A 15,859-nucleotide genomic window follows, 5' to 3' on the forward strand; every position below is an offset into this window, starting at 1 on the left:
AGACAACGCCCTGGAAGCCTTCCCTCTGCACCTTGAATGTGTGCTGTGGTCCCAGGCTGTGCACGGACAGGCCGTGGGTGGTGCCATGTAACCCAGCTCCTGGGAGGGACAGCTTGACCTGCAGGAGCCTGGTCCCCCAGGGCGGCACAGTGGTGCAGCTGAGGGGCTGACAGTCGACTTCCTGTTCACATTCCTCCTGCTCAGCCCTGGGCTCGGACTAATTCACCCCACCAGCCCCCAGCGAGAAGGATCGCTCCTATTTAAACTTCTGATGAAATCTCCAATCTTCTTTCCACAAACCCTGTCTCCGTAGCCAAGGGAACCAGCATCTGAACAAGCGTGTAATCACAGCTGAGGTGATTAGTCATGGAGCCTCCCAACTCTTTGGAAATGCCCGTCCCTTGTCCCTACGTGTCTGTCTGATGCATGTCAGCACATTCTAAGCAGAAACACGACAGAAATGTTGGACTTCGACTTCACGTGTCGAGATCAAAGTGAGTTCGTTTCTCAGGACGCTCAGTTTCCGTCTCGAAAACCAAACCAAACCACCACGAATTATGGGTTTACCGCTGAGATAAGATTAATTACAGGTCATACAGCCAAGTGGCAATTTGCATTCTCTATTCAGAGGGAGTCTAAAGGTCCCAAGACACCTACCCAGGATGATAGGAATCATGGGGCTCAGGCACCAGCTGATGGGGTGAACACCAAGCCTGGTCCTCGGCTCCGGATCAGCCCTAGTTCGGCGGAGAGGTGCGGTGTGCCTACTATGTGCTGGCACCTTGGGGACAAGGCAGGCACCGTCTGCCTTCACGGTGTTCACAGTAAAGGGCAAAATCTGACAGGTGGGAAAAACAGCAGGATGCTTGAGGAGGGAGGGGCTGGCGCTGCTCCTGGCGCTACTGTGCCTCCCGCCCTGGACCTGATGTGACTCGCTCAGATGCCTCACATTTCCAGTTCCAACTGCCCTCGGGTTTAAAATTCTTCCTTTTGTTGCTATTGCACAGCTTCTGTCACAAGGCCCTGAATTTTTAATCCTCACCCGAGGATATGTTTATTGATTTGAAAGAAAGAAGGGGGAAAGAGGAGGAGGAAGAGAGAGAGAAACATTGATGTGAAAGAGAAACGTCAATCGGTTGCCTCTGGTACGTGCCCAGACAGGGAATCAAACATGAAACCTGGGTATATGCCCTGACTGGGACTTGAACCCATGGCCTTCGGTGCAGGGGACGATGCTCCAACCAGCCCTGCATGTAGGTTGAGTCTGGCTCACAAGCTCCACAGTGTGAGAAGGGGGTTCATATTTGTTGAAGGGTCTTTTTCTCTTTTATTGACATTTGCTGCTTTATTGAATTTTTCACTTTAAAGACAAGGCCAACATTTAAACCTCTGAACTTAAGCGTTTCAATCCGAAAGAATCAAAGAATAGCCATGATTCTAAAGTAGCTTCAATAAAGCAAAGATTATTCTTGTGACTACTACTAGACTGCACCAAAACAGGTAAAATATGAGTATCTGATTCTGACTGTTGAGTTCCCCGAGGGTGAGTGTCACAGGTAGGAAGCCACAAGGCTCCTGGCCCACCTTTCACGCAAAATAAAGAGACTTCATGATATGAAAGGAGAGAGTAGAGAAAATCTGCTTGCCCTTTGGACATAAAGGGTAGAAATGAACTCCACGATCACAGCATCGCCTCATCCAAAGACGTCCTTGTGTGAGACAACCTGACGGTTTACATTTGGAGAGAGGAATTTGATAGGCTAACATCCCCAGGTCTTTTGGGCCAGTTACCAGAGAAAGAAAAAGGGTCTCGGTCCAGAACGTTCTCTGTCTGGAAGAAGATAGCTTTGAGCTTCGCTCCACACAGAGTGTAAAATCTCGAGGCTTAGTTATGGGTGGTGGGGTTGAGATTGCTGCAGAGGCTGGCCCGAGGTGCAATGGATCACTCATTTTGGCTTTAGTCAAAGGAAATGGACTTGGCGTAGATGGGCATGCACAGCCCTCCCTAGTGAACACGGCGCCGAGCCCTGACGAACCAGCCTCCTGAGGCTCCGCTCCACGGTTCCTGTGCCCCGGCCCATGGCTCCCCTGCCTCACAGGTGTGCACGGGAATCCCAGACCCACCACTTACTGGCTGCGTGACTTGGGCAAGGTTGCTTAACCTCTCTGAGCTCCCATTGCCTCGTATATGAAACAGGCCATTTATGAAAACAGACCAGTGGGAATCAGATAAAAGGAGGACAAATACTTCCCTCAGAGAGTGGATGGTCACTACACCACCCCACAAATGCAACCCATTCTGCTTTTCTATTTCACACCCCAGTCAGGGAAATTGAGGCCCGCAGGATTAAGTGATTCATAGCCCAGGGCACAACCAATGGGCACCTTGAGCCAGAAGCGGGGCCTCCGTCCCCTTCCACAGGCCCTCACTGGTCCGTGCTCGCTTCTCTCAGTGGCTTGGAGTCACAGGAACACTTGTAAACAGCAGACCTCTGGGCTGCTCTCTCAGAGATCTTAATTCAAGAGATCTGTGTGGGTGCTGAATTTTAACAAGCATGCCAGGTTATCAGGGGCAGGTGGGCCACCAAGCCTGCCCAGTGCGTCCTCACCCCACGCCCTCACTCCCTCTATTAACCCTGCATCCTCAGAGGCCTGGCTTAGTTTCTAAACACCCACCTCCCTGAAGTTTTCCTCTCACATCCCGGCCCAAGATGATCTCTCTCTACTCCACCATTCATCATCGATTACCGTGTCTCGTTGGTTTTTGTTTGTGTGTTTATTTGCTTAACGTGTATTGACTTTGCATTCCCCTGGAAGCAGGGGCCATGGCTTATCCACCTCTGTGCTCAGCCCTGGCTGAACCTGTGTGTGCATTACACAGCTCCCCGCACTGAGGGGCTATTTCGGATTTTCTGGGCACAGGGCCCAGGGAACCACAGCTGCCGCGCTGGCAGGGTTGAGCCTCAAGCGAGACGCTCCTCTTCCTTCCTGAGGGTCCCATTCTCAGGCTCCTGCCCCTCCTGCTCACATCCATCGGGAGGATCTGCTGTGCACCTTGGGGTGGAGGGAAGACTGTCACCAACAAACATTTTCAGGGACCATAGACTGGAAAAGTCTGACATGTTCTGGGTTAAAGAAAGGCAGAGACTTTAAAACCAGTACCGGTGGGCACACCCACTGGCAGTCCGCGTTCTAAGTGTTTATCCGTGAGTCGCTTGCTCAGAACTCGGAATATATTTTTAACCCACAGAAATAAATGTTGTAAGTGGTGGTTAGCCTCTTAGCTAGCTTAGAAAATCCTAGTTCAACCATAAGAATACGAAAATGTTGAAAATGCAAGCTTCAGAACTCAGCATTACCCTCTACAACAACAGGGGGTAGGGATGACTGAGATGGGTCAGGAGTTCTTTATTTTAACCTTCTTTTGGGTTCTTGAGGGAAATGAAATCAAAGGACAGAGGATACGGAAGTAGAGAGACTCTTGTGTGGATTCCGTGGAGGTGTCTTTTAAGCACCTTTAAAGAGCTGTAGAAGATGAGACACGAATCCCTGATACACTTAACTTTGCAATTTATTACGGAAAACAAAACTACTTGCCCTCTGTCACTGTCCCATGTCTCAGCATGGACTTGCCAGGAAAGGGACTTGGGAAACTCAAACAGGTGATGTGTTGGATTAAGCAGGATTAGAAGTGTCACTTACACTATTAACACTACTTTATTGTTGTTATAATGCAATTTAGGCTATAAATAGAAATCGAGATTTTAAAATGTAGGAGCATTTTCAAACATAGATTTTCTTTTCCTTAATATAGGTATATTACTAAGAGGACTCTTGGGTGAAACAGACATGATTGGTCCCACAAAGGGAGCCAAGATGGGGAGAGGAGGGAGGAGGGAGAAGAAAACCAGCCCCGGGTGGGCGAAAGCATGTTACGAAATGAGGGTGGAGTTACTGGTGGCAGCTGAGCAAGGCGGGAGAGAGGAGGGGAGGAGAAAGGGATTTGAAGTGAGATTAAATATAACTCGAGTGGTGAAGATGAGAGGAGACGGGGAGCTGGGCCCATTTCTCCAGGTGGGAGGGCAAAGTTGGGGGAGAGATGGGGTCAGCAGCAGCGTGGAGGGGGTGGAGGCCATGGGCAGCCACCTCTCCAGCCACAGGGTGTTTGAGATTTGGGTGTTATTGCTTGAACTGAAAGTGCCTATACTCTTAAGTCAAGAAGTTCTGAAATGTGCTTTACAGGTAGTCACACATGCAGTTTGGGGACATTCATGAAGAATCAATTCATCACGACACAGTACTGATCTAGTGCTCAGATGCACTGAAGTAAGGGCGAGAGATAGTTTCCCATCCCTGGGAGATTCCAGTTTCAAAAAGTAACCCCTGAAGCTAAAAAGGATGTCATTGAAATAGTGGGGGACTTGAATATGGGCTGTCTATTGGATAATAATATTTTATCAATGTCAAGTTTTCCAAATGTGGTAATAATGAAGTTTGGGCTTGGTTATGTAGAAGAATGTCCTGGTTCTCAGGAGACATGGGCTGAACTATTTAGGAGAAGTATTTGGATGTCTGCAGATTCGCAAAGGTTCAACACAAAAATTACATACATGTGTAAATTGTATAATTATTACATTATGTCTTATACTATCTACAATGTATCGAAGTATGAATATATTACATATGCAAAAATTAGGTACGTGTAGAATTAGAGAGAGAGCACACCCACAAATGTGACAAAATGTTAACAACAGGTGATTCTGGGGGTGGTTCACTGGCTCATTTCTCTGCTTTTTCAGTCGAAAAACTTCAAAATTAAAAATTGGGGAGAAAAATAATTTGAGCCCTCAGAGGAGCTAGGAAACCTCCAGTCAGTCACAACTCCCCGTTGGGTGAGCCCAGAATAGCCTGTCTCGCTGTTCCCTCCCCCCTTTCCCTGCCCCAGTGCTCTTCCTCCGGGACAAGGAAAAGAGCCAGCTAACTAGATTAGCGTTTAAAAACAACACACTCCGGGGAGAGAAAAGAACAGAGTGCGGGAGCCTTGGTTCCAGGCCTGGCCCGTGTCCTCAGGGGCTGTGGCTGAGACTGAGTGGATGCCCCTCCAAGGCCCTGCCAGCTCCACCCCCCCCTGATTCTAGGAAACCTCTTAGACTTAGAGCAAAAGATGCAGTTTATTCTATTTTCATTCAGCAGCTCGGTAACAAAGGAAATAGAATGTTCTTTTTTTCTTGACTGTGCCTAGAAAGATCACACAGGAACACGAGAGGGCAGAGGCCCCGTGACTTGCTCCCTCGCACCCAGAGCCTCCCGGAGCACGTGCTGCTCTGCCAGGTTTGCCACTTGGCCTCGTCCCAAACCCATTCTCACCTCTTCCCTCCCTGTGTCAAATGATGACACCAAGAACTGGCCCTCAGGATTCTAGGAGCCTCCCCCATGCCTTCTGCCACTTGTCAGTGCCTGGGGACCCTGCTCACTGAGCTGGCCCTGTGACATCACCTCCATGTCTCGCTCTGCAGTCCAGAGGTTTCTGGGCCTAATGGGGGCTCTCTGCGTGTGGCTTTTTTAAAGCCTATGGTTCAAATACCCACTAACGAATGCCCTGGGTCCAGGGTTGGGGTGGCAGTGCGGGGGTTGCTGCCAGGTTCCAGGGGAGCGGAAGAAAATAAGGCAGTCAGTCATGCTGCCACCCCAATGGACACAGGCTGGGCAAACACTTGGCTTAAAAACATGTTGTTGACATTCAGTCAATGATCATTCATCTTTCCACCCAGTGGGAGCTGACAAAGGGCAGGCTGGAGGGAATGCCCCTTCACAGGGACGTGACTCAGAGGCTATCCTGAATGTGGACTCAAGTCAGACAATGAGCTCTGTCTAGAAATAAGGCGTCTGTGTCCACGGAGCATGGGTCTGTGTCCACCTGGAAAAGCAGTTCGCCCCTCTGCCCAGGGAAAATCATTTATCACAGGTTAGTTTCGTCTGTTTTCCACCTAGAAAGATGACAATTTGCTTTCCTTAGGGTTCCGTTTTGTCCAGCTAAACCCAAACACTGACAAGCACCCTTGATCCAGGATTGGAGTGGTAGTGCCTGGACCCACAGGAGCAGAGTAAGTCAGCATCATTTGCCCCAGGAGTGAAGAAACGGGGCACTTTATCGGACCTTTGACGCCACACCCCAGCCTGCCCTGTGTACAAACCTCAGGCGAGTGTAATCGATTGTAGCTCAGCCAAGTGCAGATCCGTGACTGGGAAGAAAGTCACCCAGCCCAAATCTGCTCTAGCTGGAGGCTGTTTCTGCTACACCACACCCTGGGCATCTTGCAAAGGGGATTCAGGGAGTCGGGACCTTGGGCTTGTTGGTTGGACATGGTTGAGATGCAGAACTTGACTTGTGTACTGTAAGAGTGTGCAAAGCTTCTGCTTAGGGTGGAACCCAGGAGGTCCCAAAGGACCCTGATTTGATGGAGACATCTGGGTAGAGAGTCCTAGCCTTCAGGCATTTTACCCCATCATTTCAACTTGTATTTGCTTAAAGCAGAAAGGTTAGGGTCACAGTCACAGAATGTAGAGGGGACTTGGACATCACAGGATGCAGGGCCCCCTCCTTCCCCTCACTTAGAGCTGAGATCCGTGAGACCCAGAGGAGCTGATCTGTGACCCAGAATAACAAAAGTACAAAGTGCTTTCTTAAAGCAACAGAAAAATGACTGCATTTTCCCTTTGGCCATCCAGGCATCTTTGTTTAAAAAAAAAAAAAAAAAGTCAAGTCATGACTATATCCTGTGGCTTCATTAAGCTTAATTAAAATTAAACTTCTACAGGCAGCCCTGCCTTTGTTCTCTCAAGTTATGCCTTTCAACGAGTATAAAGAAGGAACTGTCACTTACTGGCTTGTTTCTGGAATTACTTGTGTTTCTCTTTGGAAGGGTCATCCACCATGTTTTTGCAAGCCTGCGGTACGAGACAGCCCCCTCCAGCCAAGCACCCCTCTCCACTGTCATCTCACCCATTGGTGAACCTTCCTGACATGCCTCTCCGACTTTCATCAAAATGCTCAACAACTCAAAATCCCCCGAAGGGGAATTTCTGAGTTTTCTGTTGATTTCATCAAAACTTCAATGTATTCCATCCCCACCACCCACCCCTTGTATATGTATTTCTTAAGCAGGGAGACCGAGAGAAATGGGTTTGGTATTATATCTCTGAAATGTCCTAGATGGGTCACCAGAGTGTTGAGGGGACTTTTGATTCACTGTGAAGCAGTCCGGATCTGTTCTTATTCAGGTTCAGTAAAACACAGAAAAACCCATGCCCCAAAAGGCTCGTCTAACTTGCACAAGCCCCATAAAAACCTGCCTTTCACCCATGATGGAAGCAGCCACTGCCACCCCCATCAGGCACCTTTAGGTGTCAGTGGTGACTCCACACAAAGCAAAGTGATGGAACAAAGAGTCAAAGCTGTGTGTTGGCCCCTGGCTGGGTTGGCTCAGCCATTGGAGCCATGAGCTGGGGGTCCATTGCTGTCGAGGGCACGAACCTCCCCTGCGGTTCGTGGGGACCACGGTTGGTCCGCGATCTGGGGGAGGCAGCCAGTCAATGTGTCCCTCTCACATCGATGTTTCTCTCTTTCTTCCTCTCTCTCCCTCTCCCACTCTATCAGAAGATAAACAGAAAAATACCCTGTGAGGATTAAAAACAAAACCAAACAAAAAGTTGTGTCTCCCTGTACTGTTAGAAACCCAGACATCAATACAGCCCATAGTGCCCTCTGTTTCATAAAACACATATCCCAGTGTTGCTTTCTTAGACATTTTCCTATGTAATTGAAGGCAAAACACATTAAATATTTTATCTTGTCTTACTATGGTGAGAGCTAGCAGGCTCATAAATAATTCATTGACCTGGTTCATTTTTTTTTTTTTTCTGGACAAAACTGATCATAAAAATACACTCAAGCCTTTGTTATGTCTGACTCAGAAATTCTACCCTTCTTAGATTCTTTAGAACCCCAACCGAAAAAGAAATTCATTAGGCAAAAGACCCAGTGCAAAAGGAAATGTTGTAGTCCTTCGTGTTCAAAGACCTTCTTCAAGAACAAATCTGAACATACATTTTTCAGGCAACTGACGGCCACACACGTCAGCCGGGCAGAACGGCCGGCTGGAGTTTGTTTCACATAAATTCTGAATGGCCGGTGAGATGTCTGAGCGAGCAGCAGCTCCGCCAGTGAAAACAACCCAAGCGCACAGAGCCTCGTCCCACTTAAGTGTCATTCAGAGATTTCTCTAGATACTTAGGCGGTCGTGTCAACCAGACCTCCCCCTGCAGAAGTAAGTGCCTTTGCAAAGAGCCACCTGCGCGCGAGGGCAGTAAGTCAAGATCAAAAATAAACTATGAGGTGAAAACAAAGCAACTTTCCCCCAAGCGCTTTGCTTAAGACCATCTTTACAGGGTCTTCCTTGGCCACTCAGGGCACCACCAAACCCGTGCGTGCAACAGACAAAGGAAACCTCGGGAGCCCGCTGGGCCACGCCACGGTCACCTCTCCCCGGCCGGGCTCGGGTCCACGCTCGTTCTTCCCGAGGGCGCCGCCGAGCCAGGAGCCCACCGCTCAGGCGCACACCCGCCCCCGCCGGTGCCTGGTGCGCCAGAGAGGGACGAAGTTCTGGAAAGAAGTGTGGATTAGAAGCAAGAAGGAAAGCGGACCCACCTGCCGGAGTCCGAGGGAGGCTGGTCCCAGGGCTGGACGACGCGGGCGACCCTCGCGCCTTCGAGGCCCTGGGGGCGGCCGCTGCCTGTGCCCGAGCTGCGCGCGAGCGGCGGTATTTGTACTCCCGGCCCCTCACATGGTCTGATCTCTAGATATCCGCCGCCAAAGAGCTCTTCAAGAATTTTTGCGTCATTTTGAGCCGCACAAACTTCACGTTTTCCCACGGCCGCGGCACGGCGTTCCTCCGGCGGTGGGGGTGCCTCCGGGCGCGCTCACGGGGGGAGGGGCGGCCAGGGCGGCGGGGCTGGGCCCCCGGCGGCTCAAAGACCCCTCCCCCGACGCGCACACAGACACGCACGCGCTCCCTGGGAAGGGACACGGCCCCGGGCGGTGTGGGGTTGGCGGCAGGACAAGCAGAGTCAAGAATCGCAACTTTCCTGCTCTTGAACCTTGCGGGGGGAGGTAGGCTACTCCGCTGCTGACAGGCATCGTTCCTCCCCTGCCAAATGATCCCCAAATTTTATTTAGGTTTCTACTCCAAGTCACTTCCTCAGGACGGCCTGTCTTGACTACTGACCGCTCCCCATCACCCCCATCCCGAAACCCACCCTATTTTTTTCTTCCTGGGACTCAGCAGCGCCCGGCATCCCTGAGCGCATCCGGCTCTACCGCTGGGGTGTGATCAGCCGAGGGGACCCGTCTCCCTCCCCGCCATCCTCTGCCTCCCCCGGTGCTCAGCACTGCCCAGCCTAGGGGCGCACCCTAAATACGTGCAGAACGAATGCGTAAATGAAGAATTCTCTCCCACTTTGTGAAACAGCCACACTTCAAAGCGGTCACAAAAACAGATATACAGGGTGGAGCGAAAGTAGGTTTACAGTTATTCGTATGGAAAATAATCCAAGAATAAACTCATGTACTTACAACTGTAAACCGACTTTTGCCCTACCCTGCGTGGGTGGTGAGCTGCAGAAACGTATATGCCTGTGGTGTTGGGCAGGTGGATGAGTTACTGTAGTATTTTAAATATCCAAAGAGGTGTACCAGAGCCTATTGTTTTGAACCATTTGATCATATGAACGTTATTTAAAAAAAAAAAAAAACTTTAAGTTTAAAAAGGAATTTAATGTTATATTATCTTTTCAGTTCTTCTTCTTCTTCTTCTTCTTCTTCTTCTTCTTCTTCTTCTTCTTCTTCTTCTTCTTCTTCTTCTTCTTCTTCTTCTTCTAAAACAAAAAACAAAAACAAAACAACAAACGCAGTACTTGATTTGGGATGTCCCTGAAGCTGAGATGAGAGAGCGAGGGCTGCCCCACCAACCTGTCCCCGGAGGAGGGAGGGACTTAGACAGCAGAAGGCAGGAAGGAAATAGCAATGACAGGTTTGCAGTCCCCTCGGACTTGGAGAGTCAGGACCAAACCGCGAAACTTGCACCCAGCTGAGCTGAGCAGGCATCTGGACACAGGCGGTGGGAACCACGCTATCCCCCGGGTGGGCGGTGCCCCAACCTGGGAGGAATCAGTGTGAGGTTTTGGTGCCACCTAGACATCAGGGTGGTGATTGCAAGGAGAGTGGGTGCGCTTCGGAGAGCCCCGGGACTCTTGGTGAGGTAGCTGGCGTTCAGGGCGGCAAACAAAGCCAGGCTGGGACCCTGGGCAAACTGGGGAATTTCTTCTGGCTAAATCCAGGGTGGCAGGGCCCACACCCAGAGGCTCCTCCTTTCAGACGAAGTGTCTGCTGCATCCCAGGTTCCACTTGGCCTTCATAGACTGAGGCTTAAGTGTTGTCTAAACAAGGGGCTACAGCCCGCCAGTGTGGCTCAGTGGCTGAGTGTGGACCCACGCACCAAGAGGTCATCGGTTTGATTCCTGGTCAGGGCATGTGCCCAGGTTGTGGGCCTGATCCCCAGTCACATGCAGGAGGCAGATAATCCATGCTTTCTCTCATTGATATTTCTCTCTCTCTCTCTCTCTCTCTTTCTCTCTCTCTCTCCCTTCCTCTCTCTCTAAAATCAATAAAGAAAAAAAAAATTTTTTTAAAGTAAGGGGTGATTTTGAGGAGGGGGCAAGGCAGACCAAAGGGAGGAGGGCACTGGGAGGGGGACCAAAGGTTTCGGGAGGCAATGAGGTACCTCAGTCCTTGGCTAAAGCTCCTGTCTCCACCCAGTCTGTTCTCCATGCTGGCTCAATGGGACTTTTCACACCATTCCACAGCCTTATGAACTGTTGACCGCCCCATTCCTGGTCTTCTTTCTAGATCCTAGGACTTATTCCTGCCCAGCCACCCTGGGCCCCTTTTGGAGCTGCTTTCTTTGGTGTGGGTGCCTGGAGGGTGGAAGTCCAGCCAATCTGGATTAAATCCCAGCTCTGACCCTGTACTGTCTGTGTGGGTTTGTTCCCACACAAGGTCAATCCCTTCATCTTAGCCTATGTGGCCTTTGGGTCTCCTTTCCATAACATAGGCACAATATGGTGGGCACCATCGGCATGGTTGGAGTAATGGGTTGACGTGCAGTAACACCAGTGGCCTCTTCTCCCTAGGGAGACTCCCAATCCCTTCCTCTCTCTCTGGCCGGGGAGTCCCCCAGGGCCAGTCTTCCCCACTCTTGCTCCCTGGCTAAAAGGCGCTGTCAGCAAAAGACTTAGAATCACAGACTGGACCATCCCTCATTCCTCACTGTCTTCCTTGTGCAGTTCACACAAAACTGTCACAGGAGGTCCATCCTCATTTGTTTTTTTTAAGATAGAGTGGGAAAAGGAGAGAGAACATCAATGTGAGAGAGACACATCCATTGCTTGCCTCCTGCTCAACCCCAACCAGGGCACAACCCCGACCAAATCTGCAACCTAACCCTGACCAGTTTGGCTCAGCAGTTAGAGCGTCGACCAAAGAGTCTCAGGTTGGATTCCAGCCAAGGGCACATACCTCGGTTGCAGTTCGGTCCCTGGCCCTGGTCAGGGTCCTGCAGGAGGCAACCAATCGATGCGTCTCTCTCACATTGATCTCTCTCTCTCTCTCTTTCTCTCCCTTCCTCCCTCCCTCCCTCTCTCCCTCACACTCTATTGAAAAAACATCCTTGGGTGAGGATTAAAAACAAACAAACAAACAAACCTGCAATCTAGGTATGTGCCCTTGACTGGGATTTGAACCCTAACTCTTGGGTCCTGGGGCTCATGCTCTAACCACTAAGCAAAAAACCAACCATGGTGTAAAGAGCACATGTAAATGGTTATAACCCTTCCCCAGCCCTCTCCCTCTCACCACACACAAACACCACCACCAAGAAGACCCGCTCCCTGGGTTTCTCAAGGCCCAGCCACTGTTGCCCTGTGGAGCCAGGCCAGGACAAACCATAGTCCCAGGCTCTCGCTCCGGAAGCCCTGGTACCATCTGTCTGTCCTGCCTCTGCTCTGTGTACACAGTCATGAGGACGAGGCCCACCCCTTCCTGTGGCCTCTTCCGCAGCGTTCCCAGTCCAGAGTGCATGTTCCTGCCCCGTTCCTTCCAGGTACTCCCAGCCGTGTTTTTCCTGGGAGGTGACAGTTTTGGTGACTTCATTCATGTTCATCCATGCATGGAGTATGGCCCCTCCAGGGCAAGATTTGCTGCCACTGTGAGCCTTGGGCTTGTCCCCACAGAGGCCTACGTTGGGGGCCTCCACGTGGCAGGCTGTCTCCGATCCAGATGACACAGCACAAAGGGGATGGGAGGGAGAGGTCTTTAGGAGCCCCAGGAGGGTGACAGGCTCAGGGCAGGGAGAGGAATGGATGTTGGGTCAGGCTCAGCTCTGAGGAACACAGAAAACATTTGGAAGTAGATCAGTTGTGTCTTTGGTCACCTTTTCCTGGTCCCTTTCTTCCCATTCCTGATTATCCTGCTGCCTTTGCTAAACAAGTGCCCCCCCCCCCCCCCCCCCGAGACTTTCTTCCCCTGATTGTAAACACCGGTAGGGAGGGTCGTATTCTGGACAGCATTTGTTTTTACTTCCCGCCTTGGCAGAGAAGTTGAAGCCAGGAGAAGCACCGAGTACCAGGAAGGGCCCCGACAGCCCTGTGTACTCACAGATCTGTTACAGCCCTTTGAGGTCTCCTGAATGTCCGCCTCCTCCACGGGGCTCTGAGTTCCCAAGGGACAGGGCTGTGCCTCTCTCTGTGATTCAACACCTTTCGCTGCGTCAGCACACAGCAGACCCACAAACATGTGTTGGCAATAAATGACGAAGGGAATGCCTGTTACTCTCAACAGACTTAGCACCATAAAAACCAGAGCCCTAGGGACTGGTGAGCAAATCATGGCATATCCAATGATGAAGTGCCACACAGCTGTGGAAAGGGGGGAGGCAGAAAAAAAATGGGCTGATTTGGGGAGGTTTATTATTAATTGAGAAAAAAGAAAAACACAGACCAGGTGTTACTCCTATTTGGGGGGAGAGAGAGAGAGAAGCTGAGTGTGTATTGGAATCTCTCCAAGTGTACAGAAGAAACTAGGAATAGTAAGTGCCTTGGAGGGACAGGGAATAATGGTGGAAGGAGCCTGCTATTTCATTGCATAGCCTTTTCTATACTTAAATATTTGCCATGAATAGGCAATGATTTTATAAAACTTTTTCAGAAAAGCAATATTTTTTAAAAAGTTATAAAAGCAAAAAAAAAAAAAAAGGTGGGGGAGGGAGACCCAGGAAGACATTCTAGGGGCCCCAAGCTTATCCCAAAGCAGGAGGAACCCTGGATCGCTGAGGGGCACAGCTCCCTGGAGGCGGCACAGGCACGTTTCCTTCTCCAATGGGGCTAAATTACTCAGCACCATTGCAAAAAAATGTTTACCCTTATAAGGAGACAGATATTTTCTCTCATTTACTAGCACAGCTGCTCTGAATCAAGAGGTGAAGTCCAGGGCTTTGCTCAGGATCTGATCAAGAGGGACAGATTTTTTTTTTTCTTTTTCTTTATTGATTTTAGAGAGAGAGGACGGGAGAGTGGAGAAACATCAATGAGAGAGAACATCGATTGGCCACCTCCTGCATGCCCCCCACTGAGGATCGGGCACAACCTGGGCATGCGTCCTGACCAGGAATCGAACCAGCGACCTCTTGGTGCATGGGTTGACACTCAACCACTGGGCCACAGAGCTGGGCCAGACTTATTTTTAGAACTCAAGTCCTCTGCTCCCAGTCCCTGGAGTCAGTCCTCTCTCCTGCAGTCCTACGTCCAGTTTTGCTTTGCCTGCTCAAGATTATAGAACAGTCACTCTCTCGGCTCCTCTTCCCCCCAGGAACTTTGAGATAACTTGGGCTTCTGCAAATAGGGAGGTTTTCTGTTTCTCCTTGGTAAGCTGGATCACCCTCGGCTTTGATGTTTGCGGTCACTGAGGTTAGTAGTTGAAAACCAGTCAGCATTTCTTGTCCATTTCCAACTTCAAGCCCTTCTTAACTATTATGGCACTTACTACAAGACCTCACTCATATGAAGTCACCTTCTCCTTCAACTGGCTCGTGTGTATACATTTTATTTTCCTGACTAAATGGTAAGCTTCTGGAAAGCAGAGGACTGTTTTAACCCTCAGAGGACCTGGCACAACACAGGACATGATGGAGCAGCTCTGTAAGAAGTGGTTTTTAATAAAAATTTACCTTTTATTGAGCATCTACCGGGCACATTACTGCATTCTCTTCTGCTTTTTCTACTATATGGGTAACAGGCAGTATAAATCCTTTGGCTATATTTTGCTGTAAATGTTATTAAAAATAAATGATAGATTTCTACTTTTTCAAACTGTGAGTTTTCACACTTAATACATTTAAATATAATTTTCCCATAAAAGTGGCCTGGAGACTGAGCTCAGAGAGGTTCAGTAACTCGTCCCTGTTGACAAGGGCTCCAGGCGGCAGCCAGCCTGTCTGCGCGAGGCCAAGGCCCCGAGCTTTCCACTGTGCTGGGCTGATTGGAAACAAGAAAGGTACACACAGTGATCAAAGGGATGCCCTCTGTGGTTCCCTCCCTCCTGGCTCCCCGGATGCCAGTCACCTTCACGATCTCTAGGCCTTTCTGCTAAGCATTGAAATAAGGCCACGGGGGCTTTGTTCTGGTCCCGCTCACCCCTGCTGGGCAAGTTATAGGGAAGCCGACTCCAGATCTATGTATAAACTTTTAATTGAGAATAGGTGTCGGGATATAGGGCATTTCCATCCCTCAGCTGAACATATTTACCATTTACTTGTGAATAAAGGGGCAAGCGAGACAAAATCCCTGCCAGTGAGCTGCTGACAGGGAGAATCAACTTTGGGGAAAATACACATACACATAAAAGTAAAAAAGACAGCTTCAGAAAGCAATAGCACCGTGAAGGAAACAGACCCCGGCCCAGTGTCGAGTGACTGGTGTGGGAGTGGGAGAGGCAGTGGGAAGGGGATGCTGGCCACTCAGATAAGGTGATCAGGATGACACTGACAGTCCAGCCATGACCCACGTTGTGAGAAGCCACCACACAAAGACCCGACAGGAGAGCTGCTGGAAGCAGGAACTGCAAGGAGGCGGGAATGAGCTTGTTGTCTGAGGGACAAAGTGGGCCGGCCCGAGAGAACAGGAAGGTCTGCAGGGAGGCTGGGTGTGGAGAGGTGGGCTGGGCTCCAGGGAGGAGGCTGTGTGCTCCTGTCACTGGTCACTGAACATGCCCAAGTAGAACTTGAAGGGCTTCTTATCTGTTCTGAAGAAGTGTTGATGAGGTAACCTATGAGGTCCCTGCCAGGTGAGATGCAGGGAGGCTACGACTGTAAGTCCAGCACACCTGGGACGTCCCACCATATGCCCACCCTACCTTGTCCTTCTGTACAGCAGCTGATTTAAAAAAAAATTGATTTAATTCTCACCCGAGGATATTTTTTCGTTGATTTTTCTTAGAGTGGGAGGGAAGGAGGAAGGGAGAAAGAGAGAAACATCAAGGTGAGATAGACACATTGATTGGTTGCCTCCTGCACAATCCTGACTGGGACCAAGGATCAAACCTAAAACCGAGGTATGTGCCCTTGACTGGGAATCGAACCCATGTGTCTTTGGTCCATAGGCCAACGCTCTAACTGCTGAACCAAACCGGCCAGGGCCAGTAGCTGATTTTGAAAAAGCAAAACAAAAACTGTCATGAGGGAGCCCGAGAGAT

The 15,859-nt window shown here is 50.0% G+C and overlaps 1 protein-coding gene across 1 annotated transcript in view; it reads right to left on the bottom strand.

The window, feature by feature from the left end:
- SLC6A4 (solute carrier family 6 member 4) overlaps positions 1-8,807 on the bottom strand; it is a 42,829-nt gene extending 34,022 nt beyond the window's left edge. Inside the window, exon 1 of the mRNA XM_036269040.1 lies at positions 8,708-8,807. The gene's annotated coding sequence lies outside the window, so the exon portion shown is untranslated. The remainder of the gene's footprint in view (positions 1-8,707) is intronic.
- Between the last annotated feature and the right edge of the window lie 7,052 nt (positions 8,808-15,859).

The sequence above is a fragment of the Molossus molossus genome, unplaced genomic scaffold (genome assembly GCF_014108415.1).
Source record: "Molossus molossus isolate mMolMol1 unplaced genomic scaffold, mMolMol1.p scaffold_m16_p_19, whole genome shotgun sequence".
Lineage (NCBI taxonomy): Eukaryota > Metazoa > Chordata > Mammalia > Chiroptera > Molossidae > Molossus > Molossus molossus.